Raw genomic sequence first — 23,501 nt, 5'->3', positions numbered from 1 at the left:
CTGGGCAGCACAGGAACAAGAGAGATGGGGATTCACTGTGATCTCGCTGCCAACAATCTTTTTCCCAGCGGAAAACCCCCTTTAAATGCAGTCACAGAAGTCTAATTTTATTTTGAAGGTTGCGGAGTAACAATACTGGGCAATTATATCCGTCAGCTGTTTGCACTGTATGATTAATTTACTTAATTAGCGTGTTCTGACTTTTGCTCTATACGTGCTGGTTGGATTCTTTGAGTTGCTGTTTAGCCCATTATTGGGCGATTGAACATCGTATATAATTATTATAATTCTTGCAACAAAGCCGCATTTACAACCTCTTGTATGTTAAATGCCGTGCATTGTGGGTGAATATTTACTGTACATTTAAACCTTCGTAGAGCTGTAGATGATCCAGCTAAATAACGTGATGATCAGGCAGCCACCTTTTTAGTGTAATTTTAACTACCCATTACTGTGCCAGTCCTGCTGCCAGTGTGTTACTGGGCATAGCACAGTGTAATGGTAAATACATGTGCCCACCTCATTCAGACTCAGTCATGGAGTTTGTAAGAATGAGAGATATTTCCATAACAACAGTTCCGATTATGGCAGAGCACCATAAAGATCTCAGACATTTAAGTGTGGGTTGACGTTTAACGGATACGTTGAAAAAAAATAAAGATACAAAAGCGCAGCACACCACACTTTGATATCCTGCAGAGTCTGGTAAAAAAAAAAACACGTTAACACAGGAATCAGCGACCTCCAGCACTCCAGCTGTACTGAAACTACAACTTCCAGAATCCTCCTTTCACTTCTAGGGCAGTTACAGGAATAGCTGAGTAAGTGTGCATGCTGGGAGTTGTAGTTTCACAGCAGCTGGAGTGCCGAAGGTTGCTGATCCCTGCGTTAACATATATATACACTGCTCAAAAAAATAAAGGGAACACTTAAACAACACAATGTAACTCCAAGTCAATCACACTTCTCTGAAATCAAACTGTCCACTTAGGAAGCAACACTGAGTGACAATCAATTTCACATGCTGTTGTGCAAATGGGATAGACAACAGGTGGAAATTATAGGCAATTAGCAAGACACCCCCAATAAAGGAGTGGTTCTGCAGGTGGTAACCACAGACCACTTCTCAGTTTCTATGCTTCCTGGCTGATGTTTTGGTCACTTTTGAATGCTGGCGGTGCTTTCACTCTAGTGGTAGCATGAGACAGAGTCTACAACCCACACAAGTGGCTCAAGTAGTGCAGCTTATCCAGGATGGCACATCAATGCGAGCTGTGGCAAGAAGGTTTGCTGTGTCTGTCAGCGTAGTGTCCAGAGCATGGAGGCGCTACCAGGAGACAGGCCAGTACATCAGGAGACGTGGAGGAGGCCGTATGAGGGCAATAACCCAGCAGCAGGACCGCTACCTCCGCCTTTGTGCAAGGAGGAACAGGAGGAGCACTGCCAGAGCCCTGCAAAATGACCTCCAGCAGGCCACAAATGTGCATGTGTCTGCTCAAACGATCAGAAACAGACTCCATGAGGTTGATATGATGGGCCGACGTCTACAGGTGGGGGTTGTGCTTACAGCTCAACACAGTGCAGGACGTTTGGCATTTGCCAGAGAACACCAAGATTGGCAAATTCGCCACTGGCGCCCTGTGCTCTTCACAGATGAAAGCAGGTTCACACTGAGCACATGTGACAGACGTGACAGAGTCTTGAGACGCCGTGGAGAACGTTCTGGTGCCTGCAACATCCTCCAGCATGACCGGTTTGGCATTGGGTGGGTAATGGTGTGGGGTGGCATTTCTTTGAGGGCCGCACAGCCCTGCATGTGCTCGCCAGAGGTAGCCTGACTGCCATTAGGTACCGAGATGAGATCCTCAGACCCCTTGTGAGACCATATGCTGGTGCGGTTGGCCCTGGGTTCCTCCTAATGCAAGACAATGCTAGACCTCATGTGGCTGGAGTGTGTCAGCAGTTCCTGCAAGACGAAGGCATTGATGTTATGGACTGGCCCGCCCGTTCCCCAGACCTGAATCCAATTGAGCACATCTGGGACATCATGTTTCGCTCTATCCACCAACGTCACGTTGCACCACAGACTGTCCAGGAGTTGGCAGATTCTTTAGTCCAGGTCTGGGAGGAGATCCCTCAGGAGACCGTCCGCCACCTCATCAGGAGCATGCACAGGCATTGTAGGGAGGTCATACAGGCACGTGGAGGCCACACACACTACTGAGCCTCATTTTGACTTGTTTTAAGGACATTACATCAAAGTTGGATCAGCCTGTAGTGTGTTTTTCCACTTTAATTTTGAGTGTGACTCCAAATCCAGACCTCCATGGGTTGAAAAATTTGATTTCCATTTTTTTATTTTTGTGTGATTTTGTTGTCAGCACATTCAACTATGTAAAGAACAAAGTATTTCAGAACAATATTTAATTAATTCAGATCTAGGATGTGTTATTTTTGTGTTCCCTTTATTTTTTTGAGCAGTGTATTTTTATAATGGAACGCTATAGTGACGGATGCCACTGTATGGCATTACTCTGAGGCATCCGTTAACATATACGTGCACTGCAAGTCTTAGACCTTGTGCACATGGCCATCATACGGCACCTCTATGGGGCTCTATTGTACCATTGTATACCTGGCCATCATATGGCGCCTCTATAGGGTTCTATTGTACCGTTTTATACCTGGCCATTATACGGCATATCTGTGAGGCTCTCTGCTGTGTAACTGGCCATCATAAGGCACGTCTATTAGATTCTATTGTACTGCTGTATACCAGGCCACCATACGGAACCTCTATAAAGCTCTATTGTACTGCTGTGCACCTTTTATGAGGCTGTATAACTGACCACCATACGGCACCTCCATAAGGCTGTATAGTACCGCTGTGCACCTGGCCATTATATGGCACCTCTATGAGGCTCTATTGTACCGCTGTATACTAGGCCACCATATGGCACCTCCTATAAGGCTCTACTGTACTGCTGTATACCTGGCCATCATACCGCACCTCTGTGAGGCTCTATTGTACCTCTGTATTTAATGCCACCATACGGTACCTCTATAATGCTGTATTGTACCGCTGTATACCTAGCACCTCTATGGGGCTCTGTTATACCGCTGTATACCTGGCCACAATAAGCACCTCTATGGGGCTCTGTTGTACTCAGTGGGGCACATTTGCTAACAGACTTGCGACTACTTTAGGCGTAAAATAGGCACATGTCCCCTTCTTAACCGGATTTCCGACAATATTTAGTCGCACGGCCAGTTTTACACTGCGTTTGCCAGTTGGGTGTGATGAAGGCCCTACTGGGGCAGGGACTCCAGCCCCGGCAAATTTACTAACCTTCACGCCTGCGTAAATGTTAGTGGAAAAAATAGTTTTTGCGCCAGGTGCAAGGACTGCCACAGATGTGCCTAATTTATGATGAGGCGCACACCTCACCATAAATTGGACAAATCTAACGGCAGAGCAAGGGGTAAATTAACACCGGCGTAAAAAGCCAGTCAGTAAATGTGCTCCAATATACCTGGACATGATATGGCACCTCTATGAGGCTCTGTTATACTGCTATATACCTCAGATTTCGCTACAGCAGAATAAATATTGGCATATGGTAGCACATAGAGTGCCTAAAGTTCTATATTACATAGCCGCAGGGACCCGCCTCTGTGCACACAGTCCCGCTCCTGTCACATCTCATGACTTATGTTGAGCACAGACTTACAGCTGGACTTGCCATATATCCGTGTTGTAAATCAACACGGGACATCATTTCTGCAGAAAGAAAACATTTGCCACAGATTTTGCTGCAAATCCACAGCAAAATCTATAATGAATCCGCTGCAAAGTCTGCACGCGGTACCTGTGGATTTGTCATGGACATTGATCAGAATTTGCCATGGAATCCATCCTATAAGTGGTAAAGGGTGAAATCGCAGCATTAGGCCTCATGCACATGACTTTATATGTTTTGCGATCTGCAAACCGCGACTCTGCAAAACACAGATACTGGCTGCGTGCATGCCACCATTTACTTTCTTGCCTTCTATAGAAATTTCCTATCCTTGTCTGCAAAACGGACAAGTATTGGACACATTCTGTTTTTTGGGAGAAGCGGTGGAATGGACATACGGATGTCGACAGCTGTTGTAATTTTTTGTGGCCCCATTGAAATGAATGGATCCGCATAAGATCTGCAAAAAATGTGGACTGAAAATATGGTCTTGTGCATACGGCCTGAGTTGACCTGTTGCAAACCGCAGCACAATATCCACTTGGATTCTTCTTCTTCTTCGTTTTGCTGCTACTGTAAATGCTGTGGATTTTTCACCTCCGGTTCTGCAGCAGAATATCTGTAAACTTGCCCTAATAGTCCGTCCTGATATATATTTTTTTGTCCTCATCATCTACTTTGCATTTGATCGCTTACTTCTGTTTCTGTCCTTGTATTCCTTCTCTCCGTTGTTGTGTCCATGGAGAAAATAGCATCCTGCCTGGTGATCACTGTCAAGGATTACATCAAATCCAAATCAATAAAAAGTCAAAAAGAGTCTTATACTGCAGGTCTCCTGCTGTGGTTATGGACATCAGATAGTTCTGCTGACAGTAAAAAGCCCGTAATGCGTTCCCTCATTGTTCCACTCCGTGGTTATTCAGCATCACACCATTTCTGTTCACTACAAAATCCCGTAGGTTTTATATCAGTTTGTATTAGAAGGATTTTTTTTTACTGTGTTAGGCGAGGGCACAACACGTTGGGGTCTACATGCGGAGGACTCTTCCGACAGGTATATGTCTAACGTGCCAACAGAGTGTGCCTTTGAGATGTATTAAAGGCTATGTACACCTTTGGGGGCAATTATTTTTTTATTATTATTGCGTTGTACTCATTTTGAGATAAAAAATAATTTTTGAAACTGGTCTTTATTAAAAATATGGCATTCTTTTTTCTGTACAGAGCTGACATGCTCTAGTAGCACCCTTTTGGATTTTCTGTCTTTTCCATCAGACCAGGAGCTGACGGGCTCCTTACCTGTGATCTCTGACCTTATAAACACTCATTATAGCTCAGTTCTTATCTTACTGATAAGAATGTGGCTTAAATAAGTGTTTATGACCTCTTTAGTAGTTTAGACGCCGGCAATGGATCCGCCGGAGTTATGAAGAGGTGCCAGCCTGAAATAGGCATAGAAAATGGTAAATGAGAGGGGCCTGCCGGCCCGTCCCCTTCCCTGCCCACGCCACGCCCACAATTTTAGACCTGGCGTAAGCGGGGAAAAGTCGCAGATGGTGACTACCAGTCACACAGCTAGAAAAACAGTTAACCCTTTGTGACAGAACAGCTCATTATTTTTAATAAAGGCCAATTGAAAAAATTATTTTTAGCCTCCGAAGGTGTACATAGCCTTTTAGGGTCCATTCACACGTCCATTGTTTCTTCCTGATCTGTTCCGTTTTTTGCGGAACAGATCTGGACCCATTCATTTTCAATGGGTCCTGAAAAAAATCGGACAGTTCAATGTCAGATTTTTTTTCAGGACCCATTGTAAATGAATGGGTCCAGATCTGTTCCGCAAAAAACGGAACAGATCAGGAAAGAAACAATGGACGTGTGAATGGACCCTTAAGTTGATACACATGGATTCTGTAGCCTCAATTTTATTTGGAAGTTCAACTCTTTCAAAAGAGAGTATAAAACTAAAAAGAGCCCCTGTCAGCAGGAGCAACCCTGTTAAACCAGCAATTCTGCATGGTAGGATTGATCCTGCTGACAAAAATGTTGTGAAAATTGGTGATTCACAGCAAAAATAATTTTATTCTTAATGCAAATGAGGGCTTCAGTGCACTGAGGGGCGGATCCCAGCTCCTCTGTGCACTTCAGCTTTCCAGTGCTGGCCGTTCCTCTCTGTGCACTGAAACCTTAATTTGGATCAATAGATAGTCTTTTGTCTTAGGAAGGCCACAACAGATTTTCACAAGACAGAAATTATTTTAATCAGCAGGATTAATCCTACCAGACAGTATACCAGGTTTAATAGGGTTGATCCTGTTGACAGGTGCTCTTTAATATAGGCCAAACAACTCCTTTCACATGTGGTGGGTCCAAATATTATCTCTCTGGGACCAAGACTTAACAATAAACCTATCCGCAAGTCCATAGCTACATGTTGTGACGTATGGAAACAGAGTGACTATTTGCTGGAAGGCTTTTAACCACTTAAGGACCACAGGTTTATACCCCCCTAAAGACCAGGCCCTTTTTTACAAATCGGCACTCCACAACTTTAGCGGTTTATTGCTCGGTCATGCAACTTACCACCCAAATGAATTTTACCTCCTTTTCTTCTCACTAATAGAGCTTTCATTTGGTGGTATTTCATTGCTGCTGACATTTTTACTTTTTTTTGGTATTAATCGAAATTTAACGATTTTTTTGCAAAAAAATGACATTTTTCACTTTCAGTTGTAAAATTTTGCAAAAAAAAAACGAGATCCATATATAAATTTTGCTCTAAATTTATTGTTCTACATGTCTTTGATAAAAAAAAAAAATGTTTGGGTAAAAAAAAATGGTTTGGGTAAAAGTTATAGCGTTTACAAACTATGGTACAAAAATGTGAATTTCCGCTTTTTGAAGCAGCTCTGACTTTCTGAGCACCTGTCATGTTTCCTGAGGTTCTACAATGGCCAGACAGTACAAACACCCCACAAATGACCCCATTTCGGAAAGTAGACATCCTAAGGTATTCGCTGATGGGCATAGTGAGTTCATAGAACTTTTTATTTTTTGTCACAAGTTAGCGGAAAATGATGATTTTTTTTTATTTTTTTCTTACAAAGTCTCATATTCAACTAACTTGTGACAAAAAAAATAAAGTTCTATGAACTCACTATGCCCATCACGAAATACCTTGGGGTCTCTTCTTTCCAAAATGGGGTCACTTGTGGGGTAGTTCTACTGCCCTGGCATTCTAGGGGCCCAAATGTGTGGTAAGGAGTTTGAAATCAAATTCTGTAAAAAATGACCAGTGAAATCCGAAAGGTGCTCTTTGGAATATGGGCCCCTTTGCCCACCTAGGCTGCAAAAAAGTGTCACACATCTGGTATCTCTGTATTCAGAGAAGTTGAGGAATGTGTTTTGGGGTGTCTTTTTACATATACCCATGCTGGGTGAGATAAATATCTTGGTCAAATGCCAACTTTGTATAAAAAAATGGGAAAAGTTGTCATTTGCCAAGATATTTCTCTCACCCAGCATGGGTATATGTAAAATGACACCCCAAAAACACATTCCCCAACTTCTCCTGAGTACGGAGATACCAGATGTGTGACACTTTTTTGCAGCCTAGGTGGGCAAAGGGGCCCATATTCCAAAGAGCACCTTTCGGATTTCACAGGTCATTTTTTACAGAATTTGATTTCAAACTCCTTACCACACATTTGGGCCCCTAGAATGCCAGGGCAGTAGAACTACCCCACAAGTGACCCCATTTTGGAAAGAAGAGACCCCAAGGTATTCGCTGATGGGCATAGTGAGTTCATGGAAGTTTTATTTTTTGTCACAAGTTAGTGGAATATGAGACTTTGTATGAAAAAAAAAAAAAAAAAAAAATCATCATTTTCCACTAACTTGTGACAAAAAATAAAAATTCTAGGAACTCGCCATGCCCCTCACGGAATACCTTGGGGTGTCTTCTTTCCAAAATGGGGTCACTTGTGGGGTAGTTATACTGCCCTGGCATTTTCCAGGGGCCCTAATGTGTGGTAAGTAGGTAAATGACCTGTGAAATCCGAAAGGTGCTCTTTGGAATATGGGCCCCTTTGCCCACCTAGGCTGCAAAAAAGTGTCACACATCTGGTATCTCCGTACTCAGGAGAAGTTGGGGAATGTGTTTTGCGGTGTCATTTTACATATACCCATGCTGGGTGAGAGAAATATCTTGGCAAAAGACAACTTTTCCCATTTTTTTATACAAAGTTGGCATTTGACCAAGATATTTCTCTCACCCAGCATGGGTATATGTAAAATGACACCCCAAAACACATTCCCCAACTTCTCCTGAGTACGGCGATACCAGATGTGTGACACTTTTTTGCAGCCTAGATGCGCAAAGGTGCCCAAATTCCTTTTAGGAGGGCATTTTTAAACATTTGGATACCAGACTTCTTCTCATGCTTTGGGGCCCCTAGAATGCCAGGGCAGTATAAATACCCCACATGTGACCCCATTTTGGAAAGAAGACACCCCAAGGTATTCAATGAGGGGCATGGCGAGTTCATAGAAATTTAGTTTTTTGGCACAAGTTAGCGGAAATTGATATTTTTTTATTTTTTTCTCACAGTCTCCCTTTCCGCTAACTTGGGACAAAAATTTCAATCTTTCATGGACTCAATATGCCCCTCACGGAATACCTGGGGGTGTCTTCTTTCCGAAATGGGGTCACATGTGGGGTATTTATACTGCCCTGGCATTCTAGGGGCCCTAAAGCGTGAGAAGAAGTCTGGAATATAAATGTCTAAAAAATTTTACGCATTTGGATTTCGTGAGGGGTATGGTGAGTTCATGTGAGATTTTATTTTTTGACACAAGTTAGTGGAATATGAGACTTTGTAAGAAAAAAAAATAAAAATTCCGCTAACTTGGGCCAAAAAAATGTCTGAATGGAGCCTTACAGGGGGGTGATCAATGACAGGGGGGTGATCAATGACAGGGGGGTGATCAGGGAGTCTATATGGGGTGATCACCCCCCTGTCATTGATCAGCCCCCCTATAAGGCTCCATTCAGATGTCCGTATGTGTTTTGCGGATCCGATCCATGTATCCGTGGATCCGTAAAAATCATACAGACATCTGAATGCAGCCTGACAGGGGGGGTGATCAATGACAGGGGGGGTGATCAGGGAGTCTATATGGGGTGATCACCCCCCCTGGGAAGGCTCCAGGGAGACGCCTGTATGTGTTTTGCGGATCCGATCCATCTATCAGTGGATCCGTAAAAATCATGCGGACGTCTGAATGGAGCTTTACAGGGGGGTGATCAATGACAGGGGGGTAATCAATGACAGGGGGGTGATCAGGGAGTCTATATGGGGTGATCACCACAGTCATTGATCATGCCCCTGTAAGGCTCCATTCAGACGTCCGTATGCGTTTTGCGGATCCGATCCATCTATCTGTGGATCCGTAAAAATCATGCGGACGTCTGAATGGAGCTTTACAGGGGGTGATCAATGACAGGGGGTAATCAATGACAGGGGGGTGATCAGGGAGTCTCTATGGGGTGATCACCACAGTCATTGATCATGCCCCTGTAAGGCTCCATTCAGATGTCCGTATGTGTTTTGCGGATCTGATCCATGTATCCGTGGATCCGTAAAAATCATAAGGACATCTGAATGCAGCCTGACAGGGGGGATGATCAGGGAGTCTATATGGGGTGATCACCCCCCCTGGAAGGCTCCAGGGAGACGCCTGTATGTGTTTTGCGGATCTGATCCATCTATCAGTGGATCCGTAAAAATCATGCGGACGTCTGAATGGAGCTTTACAGGGGTGTGATCAATGACAGGGGTGTAATCAATGACAGGGGGTGATCAGGGAGTCTATATGGGGTGATCACCACAGTCATTGATCACGCCCCTGTAAGGCTCCATTCAGACGTCCGTGTGCGTTTTGCGGTTTCGATCCATCTATCAGTGGATCCGTAAAAATCATGCGGACATCTGAATGGAGCTTTACAGGGGTGTGATCAATGACAGGGGGGTAATCAATGACAGGGGAGTGATCAGGGAGTCTATATGGGGTGATCAGGGGCTAATAAGGGGTTAATAAGTGACGGGGGGGGGGGGGTGTAGTGTAGTGTAGTGGTGCTTGGTGCTACTTACTGAGCTAACCTGTGTCCTCTGGTGGTCGATCCAAACAAAGGGGACCACCAGAGGACCAGGTAGCAGGTATATTAGACGCTGTTATCAAAACAGCGTCTAATATACCTGTTAGGGGTTAAAAAAAATCACATCTCCAGCCTGCCAGCGAACGATCGCCGCTGGCAGGCTGGAGATCAACTCTCTTACCTTCCGTTCCTGTGAGCGCGCGCGCCTGTGTGCGCGCGTTCACAGGAAATCTCGGCTCACGCGAGATGACGCCAATCGGCGTTAGTGTGACCTGGGAGCGCCGCAGAAATGACGCCTTTCGGCGTTAGCGTGACGGTAAGTGGTTAAAGGGGAGTACCTGATAAGTACCTGATGCATCTACCCATCTGGCGGCCATGAAGGGGCTTGGGCGGCCCCCTAGCATCGGCCCACCAGGAAAATTCCCTGTAGAGTCTATGGACCGTCCGCCCCTGCTTGGAATCCCACCTATCGAGTATTTCTGGGGTGAGCCAGACCCTTTTACAGTACATGCAGTGTCCACTACATACATTACCCTTTATTACAGGCATTTTCACCCACAAGGCAGACAGATGAAGCTGAGCACAACAGCAGTTGTGTAGTGGAATAGCAGTAGGGTCACATTACAAATCTCAGCATGATCCAGGAATCTCAATATCACTTTACTGTATTATTTGTAATAATCGTAATTTTCTCATAGAGAGGCATCAGGGCTATGAGTCCAAGAAATACATTGTTAGAGGGTCTACTTCTATAAGTACTGGTCATGTATCTGCTGAAATTAATTGTCCACTTATGAACTCTTCTGGTATGTCAGAAGATTAAATCTGATGGGGTAGTATACACTGGTGCTGTGCTGTTCCCACTGAATGAAGTCTTTGTGCCCAGTACATAGCCAGACACCTTCAGTCCTATTACGAGATGTCTCCTACAGACCGAGATGTCTCCTACAGACCGTGTCATCCATGAAAAGCCATTTATTTGAATTACTTCCTTTTTCCAATGGCATCCTTAACCCCTTAAAGGGTTTTTCCCATCTCAGAAAATGGGGGCATATCGCTAGAATATGCCCCCATTGTCTGATAGGTGCGGGTCCCACCGCTGGGAACCGCGCCTACAATGAGAACTAAGAGGGGAAATGAATGGAGGGCACACTGCGCATGCGCAGCCATCCTCCATTCATTTCTATGGGGCCACCGAAAATAGCAGAGCGCTGGCTCGGCTATTTCCGTCTGCTCCATAGAAATGAATGGGAGCATAGGCCGCGCATGCGCGGTGCGCTCCTATTTACTTCTATGGGAGCAGCGCTTGGTGGTGGACGGACCCCGGCGTCCTCCAGCCACAGCTCTCCCCGCTCTGTTCTCGTTGTAGGTGCGGGTCCCACCTAGCGATATGCCCCCATTGTCTGAGATGGGAATACCCCTTTAAGTACCGGGCCCATTTTTAGTTTCACATTTTCATATTTACCTCCCCACGTTCCAATAACCGTAACTTTATTTTTCCATATATATATATATAGATATCATAGATAGATTATATATATCTATCTATGATATCTATCTATCTCCATCCATATAAGGCCTTTTTTTTTTTTTACAGGATTAGGCTACTTTCACATTAGCGGCAGCCTTCTTCACCCGCCAGAATAGCCTGCCAGATGCGTGCTGCTACTAGTGCATGCGTGCCGCCGGACGTGTCGTAGTTTTATTCCGGCCACCTCTCGGCTACTACTGCCGTCCCACCGGACCATATGGGGACCATATATGATCTGGTATGGTCTGGCAGAGATCTGGCCGCTATCTGGCAACTATGCAGAGAATCGGTCACACAAAAAACACTGCTCGCAGCAATTTTTATCCCGCTGACCTACAGGCCGGAACACCCAGCCACGGGTGTGAATAAAGCCTTAGTTACCCATAGCAACCAATCAGATTCCACCTTTCATTTTCCGAAGGAGCTATGAAAAATGAAAGGTGGAAACTGATTAGTTTTTCCTTTACATCACTTTTGATAAATATCCCCCGGGCTGTCTAGACCTGCACTGGATTTATCACCGGCCTCAGGCTGGAGGATAAATCTGGTGCAGGGATTTGCACTTTAGTGTAACTTTATACCAACTATTAGTTGGCTTACTTTGAGACAGAATTTTCTGACAAAATTGTGTCACAATTTTCTAAAGGTCACATCTAAAGGCTTATTCAGACGACCGTGTATTTGTGTCCGCACCTGTTGCGCAATTTTGCGGAACGGATGCGGACCCATTCATTGCAATGAGGTCGCAAAAGGTATGGACAGCACACCATGTGCTGTCCGCATCCGTACTTTTGTTCCATGGACCCACAAAAAAAGATAGAGCATGTCCTATGCCTGTTTGGACAAGAATAGACCTTTCTATCATAGGGCAGGCTGTTCTGTTCATGGCCAATACCCATGTGTGAATGAGCCCCAAGACCAAGCCCCCCTTCCAAGAAGCACCCCCTTATCAGACTAGGCTCAAATAATTCCTCGAAGCCTAGATGCACCAAATTGCGGCACATTGACACAATCTAGGTGCACTGACATAAGTAAATCTGGACCAATATTTTTTTCCTTCTACATGTGCCATATGTATAGGGCTAAAGAAGCTTTTCATTACTTCCATTTGCATTATACGTGCCATTAGTACTGTGTCTATAATAAGTCTAATGTCTGCTCGGCTAATCTTGGATGTTCTAGCAGGGTGGCAGCCTCACCGGGTGCAGCACAGTCCCATACTGTAATACTCCCCCCAATGAGTACTATGACTTGTAGTGTGGTGGTATAATGGAGTATTGTTACACAGGAAGCGCTGGCATGGTGAACTTGCACATATCTATGCATGACTGCTTCTGGGAGCAGAGTGGTTAAGGTCTGGATCCCGTAGATGAGAATTGCATTAGTACTCATTACCAACCATAAACCGGGAAGACCGCTAATGATAGCTAATGTCTCAGGCGTATTACATAATTGCTGACTTCAAGGGAAAGTATTTTTTAATAATCTTGTTTACCTTCAATCAGGGCTTAGAAAAGAATAAACCAATTTTCCTGCTACTCGTGCCTAATAGTTTACAGTATTGAGAAGACCAAGGGGAGAGGAAATGGCTGTAAATATACTGAACGGTTTCATTGGTAATATTCACAGATAGGATCTGCCTTGTATAAAAATGTAATTAAATTATATAGCAGAAGAATGTTTCTATGTGTCAGCAGTAGTCGCCCTGTATATTGTGGGTCCTGTTAAGTTGTCTGTATTGGTCCTTTCAAATCTGAAGAGGTTTTCCAAGTAAATTCTGACCTCCAATAATCGAAAAGATATGGCCGTACCAGGTTGCAACTAGTCGACTGGCTCTGGCGACCAGGTGCCTGCGTTCTCCCACCTATAGTTGGCAGAATGGAGCCGGGCTGTCACTGAAGCTTCTGAGGGAGGGGAACAGGTGTTTTTTTTTATAAGGGTGAAACTATTAGGCTAGGGCCACACAGTGACAACATGGAAAGTTGCGCAACATCTTTTTATAATGGTAGTCAATGGTGTTGCACTGTGACTGCGACACGACAGTCAAAAAAATTCCATCCAAGTTGGATTTTTGTGCGACTGTCGCCTCGCAGTGGCAGCATGTCGCAGTAAGACACCTTTTGTCTATCATAAAAAAAAAGTTGCACGACTTGTCGCAGTGTAGTGGTACCCTTTTTGTCGTGCAACACATGTCACCATTAGGCCTCTTGCACACGAACATTGCGCATCCGTTCCGTGCATTGGGGACCGCAATTTGCGGTCCCCAATGCACGGGCAATGTCCGTGCAGCGGCCGGGACGGATCGAGACCCATTCAACTTGAATGGGTCCGTGATCCGTCCACACTCCATAGTGCTTCCGTCGGGTTCCAATCCGTGCTTCAGTTCCGCATCTCCGTGAATGGGTCCGCATCCGTGATGCGGAGTGCACATGGGCCAGTGCCCGTGTATTGCTGCAATACGGCCACGGGCACACAACGTTCGTGTGCAAGAGGCCTTAGCCCTAGCCTTAGGTTAGGGTCACACTGTCCGGTTTCCTAATGCAGTTTTGGAAGATAAAATCAGGAGTGAATCACAAAAGGAGAGAAAGGTTAAAGGACTTCTCCACTTTTATGAATTCACTCCTGGTTTTGGTTTGTAAAACTGCATCAGGAAACGTGGCTGTACCCTTACAGTTACAGATGGGGGCAGACTGGGAGCTTAAAGTGGCTCTGGGAAAAAACTAAAAGTGTCCCCATGTTGTAGGCAGGTACAATACCACAGTGCAGAACCAGCAGAACCAAATACCACAGTGCAGCACAATATACTGCCCCAGCAGAACCAAATACCACAGTGCAGCACAATATACTGCCCCAGCAGAACCAAATACCACAGTGCAGCACAATATACTGCTCCAGCACCACAGTATGAAACTGTATCATCGTCCTGAGGACGGCAATACCGTTGAATTCAGGAGGGAACCTGCGGCTGACAGGTGTAGAAGTGCCTGATGCTCCTACATGAATTAATGCTGGGAGCATCAGATCTTTATGATCCCAGCTGACGGCCAAGAGGAGGGCTTGGGCGGCCCCCTGAGCATCGGCCCACCTCTAGGTCTATGGCCATTCCACCATGGGTCAGCATTTTCATGAGTACTGTTAATGGAGGTCATAGATATGGACAGGACAGTCAAGGAAGAACACTTCTTTCAATACTTGTGGTGGTGGTGGGGGTTACGCCTGTACTGTAACTAAGGATGAGCGAATTGACTTCGGATGAAACTTCTGAAGTCGATTCGCATAAAACTTTATTTAAATACTGTATGGAGTATTACTTACTATTAGTTTGCGTAATAACTAAAAAAAATTGATATCTACTGTAAAAAACTATTTCCTGAACTCGGGTTCGCTTCCAAGTGGTACCTTGGAACCGAACCAATACATTCTAATACTCTCGCTCGCTCCGTACAGTATTGAAACAAAGTTTTATGCAAATCAAACATCCGAAGTCGATTCGCTCACCTCTAAGTCCCCTTTCACATGAACTATACGGATTAGGTCCGGATGCGTTCAGTGAAACTCGCACCATTTTGCAAGTAAGTTCAGTCAGTTTTGTCTGCCGATTGCATTCAGTTGTTCAGTTTTTTCAGTGCAATGCGTTTTTCACGTGCGTGATAAAAAAACTGAAGGTTTACAGATAACATCTCTTAGCAACCATCAGTGAAAAACGCATCGTACCCGCACTTGCTTGCGGATGCAATGCATTTTTCACACAGCCCCTTCACTTCTATGGAGCCAGGACTGCGTGAAAAACTCAGAATATAGAACATGCTGCGATTTTTCACGAACGCAGAACTGGTGCGTGAAAAACATGAAATGAATGGGTCCGGATTCAGTGCGGGTCACGCATTTCACCCCCGCGGAAAACTCGCTCGTGTGAAAGGGGCCTAACTGTAACCACTGTGGGGTGGATGAAATTTACAAGCAAAGTGTAACTTATTGTCTGATGCAAAGATGAAACTTCCAGGAATGCAGATGACCAGAGCAGGCTTGGAACCATGAACTAAGACCACTGGGAGGTTTCCGCTTGGAAGTTTGGCCAGGGCAATACTCGGCCAAGTCCAGAGCCTGCTCCCAAAGATGGAGCGTGAGGTACACTATAATGCTTGGCTCTTGTAAATTAGGCCAGATTTTCTGACCAATCATTGGCCAGATGGCCAGTTACACACACACAGATCTTTTGTTATACACACACCAACTGTTGGTCTGATTGGACAGATATTGGTCAGATAATCTGTTGGTGTAATAGTTTTTAACTTTTTGTCGCCCAAAACCTCAGATAAAGCTTTGATATTGTTTGTTTCTAATATAGTGTGTCTATCAGTTCCTCACTACCTCTGTGTGTTGTCTTGATTGAATACAGTTTACATTCAATGTCTGAAAACGTGTTGTAATCTGACGCACATCTGTGTGATAGCAGCACCATTTCAGGAGAGATTTGAAGCCTTGAGTGTAAACAAGAATTCATCCACACACTGACAGGAAGCGGGGATCTTAAACCTCAAAGAACTGATCCACAAATCCAGTATTAGGAAATTGTATAACATCTGATTGTACAATGCTTCACCTTTATTTACTGTACATGAAAGCAAAATATCCTTTGAAGAACAGAAGTGTTACTCCGCTATGAGGCCTACATTCTGTACAGTAGACCTCATCTTAGCACATACTAGAAACGTCTACAGCTACGATGGATCACAGTGAGGGCACATTCGGACAGCTGTAGTGCTTTATGGATCAGCAAAACACGGATACGCGTGTGTTCCGCAATTTGCGGACCGTACATGGCTGCAACCATAATAGAAAATGCCTATTCTCGTCCAATAGGACATGTTCTATCTTTTCCGCGGAACGGAACCACTGTGCTGTCCGCATCTTTTGCGGCCCAATTGAAATGAATGGGTCCGCACCCGTTCCGCACGGCCGTCTGAATGAGCCCTGATGCAGACAGCAAGTTATTGCCCCCAACGTGTGGTCAAAAAAATGGCATTCACAATATCAAGGGTCATGAAATAATTGTGTGGAGTGTATTACTCCTCCAAAGACTTTTATAGAGGAAAACAATGTGTTCATTTTTAGCTGGCAGCAGTTTTAGGGGAAAAAAAAAAGATATGTTCAGAAAAAAAAGGATCACAAAGAAGCCATAAAAATTGGTGTCCCTCACAGGGAGAAAACAATATTTCCTCTCATTTTGCACCCGCTGGGATTTCAGCAGATGGTGCCTCTGTTTGCCCTGCAGCTGAGTGCTACATAATATCAGCGGGAAGTGAACAAACCCAGGGTGCTGCCTACTACATCCAACAAGCCCACATTTTATATTAAGAATACTCCATTCCTGTCTTATTTTTTGGTATAATAGCAGGTGTCTGAGAGGGGGAATTATGTTTTCTGTTCTTCAGTCGTGAAATTCCTATAACCGTTATTTTAGCTTTATTTTTTATATAATTGACATGTATTTGAATAGTAGTAATAGATTACATATATTTCACTATGTAACCTCTATATATACATATATAAACACTTGGGGTATGTTCAGCACAGCAAAGCAGTTTGTGTTGTGGAATACATGGAGGAGACAAACTACTCTGTGTGAACCTACACTTGATCCAAAATCCTGGCATTCTACTTAAAGAGAACTCGTCAGGAGCCGGGCAGGGAGAAACAAGTGGGGACCCACACCCGTGACTCTTCTCCCCGCAGCAGTATCAGATTAAACCATAGCTGCTGAAGCAGCGTGAAGCTCCTGACCGGTTCTGCCTTTGTTACAATTGTTTTGCTATAACCAGTAGTATATATGAATATAAGAAATCTTGTAATATATACTATCAAGGAAAGTGTCGTCTTTCTCATTCCCCAGTCGGCATTTCCCCTTTCCCTGCTGTGGGTTCTTTTTAAATGCACAGAAACCTTCAATCTGTCTAGAGTAAAGTAGTAAAAAGATTGCACAGATGCAGTTGCAGAAGGCACAGGGTAACCATTTTATAGACTTTTTTTTTCCTTTAAAGAAAAAAACTTCACTAGTTAGAATTAAGCCAGTGGCCGGCGTGTATGCATATTAAAATTGGGGGAAATTTAGAAATGGTCATAAATTCACCTTAAGCCAATTTTCCACCTAAGAAATAATGTCACCACGTAGATATTAGCTTTACGCCTCTTTCACATGAGTGAGATTTCCGTCCAGGTGCATGAAACAAGCCCACTAAATCCCGACCCATTCATTTCAATTGGTCTGTGCACGTTTTTTACGCATCAATTCTGCATTCAGGAAAAATCGCAGCATGTTCTATATTCTGCATTTTTCAAGCAGCTCTGGTTCCATAGAAGTGAATGGGGCTTGCATTAAAAACGGATTGCTAGGAGTTGTAGATTGTTGTTGTTCATTTATTTTTTTCACGTGCAAAAACTAATTGCACCCATTCGGAAAACATGGAACGCAAGTGAAGACAAAACTGACTAAACTTGCGTGCAGAACAATAACTTTTTTACTGAACAGATCGGGACACACTCCGTATCATTCATGTGAAAGAGGCTTTAGGAGTTTTCCCACCTCAGTGTTTTAGGACCTATTAAAAGGATGGTTCATAAAACACTGATCGTTGTGGGTATTCTTATTGGCAATGGGAATTCTAGTGTCTGCGGACTTCATTTAGTTGGTTCTTAAAGGAACACGCCAGGAAATGCTGTGTATAATGTAGTGTTGGACTTATAAGGGTTCTGCGTGAATTATTTAAAATGGCTTCCAGCAACCTGTCCTACAATGTGATCAAGACTTGTCTTCATTTGCAGAGCTGTCTTGGGGGTGAGGGGATGGGGCTTTATTACACACCACACTGCTCTACAATAGATGGTAATGATGTGATCCTGCCTACAATAGGTCATCATGGCTGAGCAGCCTGACAGGAAAACTCAGTTATAAAGTATATGCAAGTGTTAAGAGTGTAGTTTGTGGTGAGGCCCTGGCCCCTCAGCAGGTCTGCAAGTGGAGGCAACCAGTCCTTCTCACGTTCTTGGACAGGTTGTAGGCAGCCATTTTAAATTATTCTCGGAGAACTTCTTTAAAGATTTCTTCTAGATTATATCCATTTCTGCTTATAAAAAGTGTGTTCAGAGGCCACCAGTTGCTCTTGCAAATATTGACTCCACTTATATATACTGACTGGTTCCATGGTATAAATAAGGGTGCATTTTGTCAATTGACAGTAGGGGTGTTTGATTTACCCTCTGGGAAATCATCTTGATTAGGCTATAAAAAAGTGGTTGTAGACTGTAGACACTGATTAGAGATGAGCAGAGAATATTCCTGGTATGTAGAATAATATGTGTTGTCTTTCGCATCCTTAAATTCATATTTCTCTTAAAAAGCCTTGCACATCTCATAAGTTCAATAATAGTCTTGTTCTTGTCACAAACATAAAAACACAATTTGGAAGCATCAAGGAGCTGGAAAGGAATCAATGGAGATTTGTCCGCGGTTCATTTATCAAGCGACTAGCAGTATGCCACCTCTTCATTTTCTACACGTCAGCAGCAGAGAATTCGATAAAGAGACCAAAGAATGACTAAACGCTGGTGAGAAATGTAGAGCAGTAAAACTTGTAGACAGGGTAATAAAATGAGCTCCAGTGCTCAGTAGTTAGGTTTGTAGGGTGGGTTTTTAGCCTTTTCTTTAGTAGCATGTTTCTTTACTCTTTGGCCCTATTCTCCTATCCAAAGTTTTAGCGCCGATTCCATAGCGAAGTCATGCCATGCATGCGAATGAATGTTCCCCAGAACATCTTTTTGGGACAACAGCCATGCAGACCAATTTGATGCAGTTTGCAGTGTATGGTCTGAGCACTGACAGGCTGACACCTCACCCCTTTAACCTCTGCAGCAATGCTGGCAGCACTCGAACATCTATTTTGAAAAGACAACCTCTGGATATGAAGCTGAGCACTTGCACTCAACTTCTTTGGTCGACCATGGCGAGGCCTGTTTTGAGTCTTGTTAAGCCGCTGTATGGTCTTGGCCGCCGTGCTGCAGCTCAGTGACAGGGTGTTGGCAATCTTCTTATAGCCTAGGCCATCTTTATGTAGAGCAACAAATCTATTCTTTCAGATCATTACATAGTTCTTTGCCATGAGGTGCCATGTTGAACTTCCAGTGACCAGTATGAAAGAGTGTGAGAGCGATAACACCAAATTTAACACACCTACTCCCTATTCACACCTGAGACTTTGTAACACTAATGAGTGACATGACCCCAGGGAGGAAAAATGGCCAATTGGGTCCAATTTGGCCATTTTCACTTAGGGGTAGACTCACTTTTGTTGCCAGCGGTTTAGACATTAATGGCTGTGTGTTGAGTTATTTTGAGGGCGCACCAAATTATGTTATTCAAGATGTACACTGACCACTTTACATTGTATCAAAGGGTCATATCTTCAGTGTTGTCCCATGAAAAGATATAATAAAATATTGACAAAAAGATGAGGGGTGTACTCACTTTTGTGAGATACTGTATATGTTACACACACACACTCACTCACTCACTCACACACACACACACACACACCTAAAGAATTATTAGGAACACCATACTAATACGGTGTTGGACCCCCTTTTGCCTTCAGAACTGCCTTAATTCTACGTGGCATTGATTCAACAAGGTGCTGATAGCATTCTTTAGAAATGTTGGCCCATATTGATAGGATATCATCTTGCAGTTGATGGAGATTTGAGGGATGCACATCCAGGGCACGAAGCTCCCGTTCCACCACGTCCCAAAGATGCTCTATTGGGTTGAGATCTGGTGTGACTGTGGGAGCCATTTTAGTACAGTGAACTCATTGTCATGTTCAAGAAACCAATTTGAAATGATTCGAGCTTTGTGACATGGTGCATTATCCTGCTGGAAGTAGCCATCAGAGGATGGATACATGTTTTCATTCTGTTTACGCCAAATTCGGACTCTACCATTTGAATGTCTCAACAGAAATCGAGACTCAACAGACCAGGCAACATTTTTCCAGTCTTCAACAGTTCAATTTTGGTGAGCTCGTGCAAATTGTAGCCTCTTTTTCCTATTTGTAGTGGAGATGAGTGGTACCCGGTGGTGTCTTCTGCTGTTGTAGCCCATCCGCCTCAAGGTTGTGTGTGTTGTGGCTTCACAAATGCTTTGCTGCATACCTCGGTTGTAACGAGTGGTTATTTCAGTCAACGTTGCTCTTCTATCAGCTTGAATCAGTCGGCCCATTCTCCTCTGACCTCTAGCATCCACAAGGCATTTTTGCCCACAGGACTGCCGCATACTGGATGTTTTTCCCTTTTCACACCATTCTTTGTAAACCCTAGAAATGGTTGTGTGTGAAAATCACAGTAACTGAGCAGATTGTGAAATACTCAGACCGGCCCGTCTGGCACCAACAACCATGCCACACTCAAAATTGCTTAAATCACCTTTCTTTCCCATTCTGACATTCAGTTTGTAGTTCAGGAGATTGTCTTGACCAGGAGCACACCCCTAAATGCATTGAAGCAACTGCCTTGTGATTGGTTGACTAGATAATTGCATTAATGAGAAATAGAACAGGTGTTCCTAATAATTCTTTAGGTGAGTGTGTGTGTGTGTGTGTGTGTGTGTGTGTATATCATTTCAACGGATTGCCCACCATCTAGGCTGTTCTGATCTAGCTGTTCGGAGGTGTTGGGAGTGGTGGTTATATGGGAGGACACAAAATCAAAGACCACCAGTAGAAAGGATTGTTTTATCAACTGACAAGCTCAAGCAGCTCCCAAAGATTTGTTGTCCACCATCCAGACACAAATAGCCCCTTCATTACACAACCCTTTCTCTGCCTGGACCATTTCCAGGTGCTCAGCAGAAAGATTTGGTATCATGAAGCCCATTACATGTCACGCTATTGACATCCAGTCACCGTCGTCTTCATTTGCACTGCTGTTGTGAAGAGAAACCTGGACTGCTATAGACTGCCACCGTATCGTCCTTAGTGACAAATCCAGATCCTGATTGGGATCTGACAATGGTCGGGTTTGATTATGGAGGCCTCATGGTGAGCACTTCAATATTGCTTTTGCTGTGGCGCGACACACTACTCCAGTTGCTGATGTGATGATCTGGGGAGTCCGTCGCCCCCTAGTAATGATACGAGGGAGACTAACAGCCAGGCTCGGACTGGCCCATAGGGGCACAGGGGAATCCCCTGCGGGGGGCCCCTGAGCAAGGTGGGCCCCTAGTCTACTATCTCCTGCACAAGTGGTACATAACACAGTAGACTTACTGCACTACATACATATGTACAATGTACAGCACCTCAACCAGCCTATGTTCATATAAAAAAACTTGTTAGATTTTTTTATGATATTTGAATGTATCTGTATGGTAGGCCCCCAAAATAAATGTTACTGGTGGGCCCTAGGTACCCCGGTCCGACACTGCTAACAACTCAGTGATATGTGTAGGACATCCTGAGCAAACCTTATTTGAAAATGAGGGGGACATGGTGTTATGGGCAAATATTATTATGGGCATTATTTACATGGGCAAATATTACATGTGTTGTATTTTCTTACCTGTATGGAGTAATAGTCACTCTACGAGTGGACTAGGTGGTGTTATTTATTCAGTATTTATTTAAAGTTGGTGTTATATATTAATGTGGTTAACTTTTTATTATATTTTAATAGGTAACATTAGGCATCGTGGCCAATTATATTCCACTAAATAAAAACCTATTTGATACTCTAAGCGTGAATTATAAATTTTACGAGAGGTTTCATTTGAAGGGGTTGTCCCATCTCAGACAATGGGGGCATATCGCTAGGATATGCCCCCATTGTCTGATAGGTGCGGGTCCCACCGCTGAGCCCCGCACCTATATCGAGAACGGGGCCCCGCAAGTGAAGGAGGGCGCACTGCGCATGCGCAGCCGCCCTCCATTCATTTCTATGGGGCCGCCGAAAATAGCCGAGCGCTGGCTCAGCTATTTCCGTCGGCCCCATAGAAATGAATGGGAGCCTGGGCCGCGGATGCGCAGTACGCTCCTATTCACTTCTATAGTAGCAGCACTTGGTGGTGGACGGACCCCAGGAAATCTGGGGTCCTCCAGCCACAGCTCTCCCTGCTCTGTTCTCGTTAGGTGTGGGTCCCACTGCTGGGACTGCACCTATATCAGACAATGGGGGCATATCCTAGTGATATGCCCCCATTGTCTGAGATGGGAATACCCCTTTAAGGGTATTTTGGGTCTATGACCCCATGCATCCACATGTACTGCCTCTCTGGAATTTTTAAGCAGGATAATGCTCACCCACACACAGCAAAGGTTTCCCAGGAATATCCCCACCAGATTGTAACACTTCCTTGGTGTGCCCGGTCACCAGATTTATCGCCAGTTGAGCATTTATGGGACCGGCTTTAGCAACCTATGAGTAGGCAGGATCTACAGGCCTAGCTGTAACTTCTGTTTGCAAATGTGCTGCAGGATACCATACTGAATCTGTATGCCTCCATGTCCACCCGTATCTCATTTGTATCCTAGAGCCTCCTTTCAGTTTTACAGTTTTCCCCAATAAACTTTCCTTTGATTTCAACAACTCGTTCTTTGCGCATAATGTTTTGTCGATGAGTGTGTATATATGCAACCATGTTATTACCAATTTTGCCCAGGTTCCCTGCTGCAGAAAAGTTGCAGCTTTGTGTTAACAGTATAGCTAAGGTGTCATGTCCACATTATCCATGGGCTAGGGAAAGCTCTGTTTGATGGATTGGGGGTGTGGGTTTTGTTTTTAAAGTCTATTTAGCTTTTTTCCCTTTCACATAGATCCAAAGATGTACCCCACGCCTGAACAGTATAAAGAGGGAGCGGTGCACCAATGAGCGCCCCTGCAATGTTTATTTAGGTAGAGCGGTTCATCTGCCGGGTACTGGGGCTCAGCGTTCATTCTGGCTTATTTCAATGTCCTAAACATGTCAAATAGAAGCCACAGGGACACTCTTTTGGTATAGCCTTTTGGATATCTTGGCGTATATCTGCAC

General features: G+C 44.3%; 1 protein-coding gene across 2 annotated transcripts in view; it reads left to right on the top strand.

Moving 5' to 3' along the window:
- C7H3orf70 (chromosome 7 C3orf70 homolog) overlaps positions 1–23,501 on the top strand; it is a 91,094-nt gene that overhangs the window by 23,604 nt on the left and 43,989 nt on the right. The window lies entirely within an intron of this gene.

This window comes from Bufo bufo, chromosome 7, assembly GCF_905171765.1.
Source record: "Bufo bufo chromosome 7, aBufBuf1.1, whole genome shotgun sequence".
Classification (NCBI taxonomy): domain Eukaryota; kingdom Metazoa; phylum Chordata; class Amphibia; order Anura; family Bufonidae; genus Bufo; species Bufo bufo.
The sequence above is the reverse complement of the archived record's forward strand: the minus strand, read 5'-3'. Positions and strand labels throughout refer to the sequence as shown.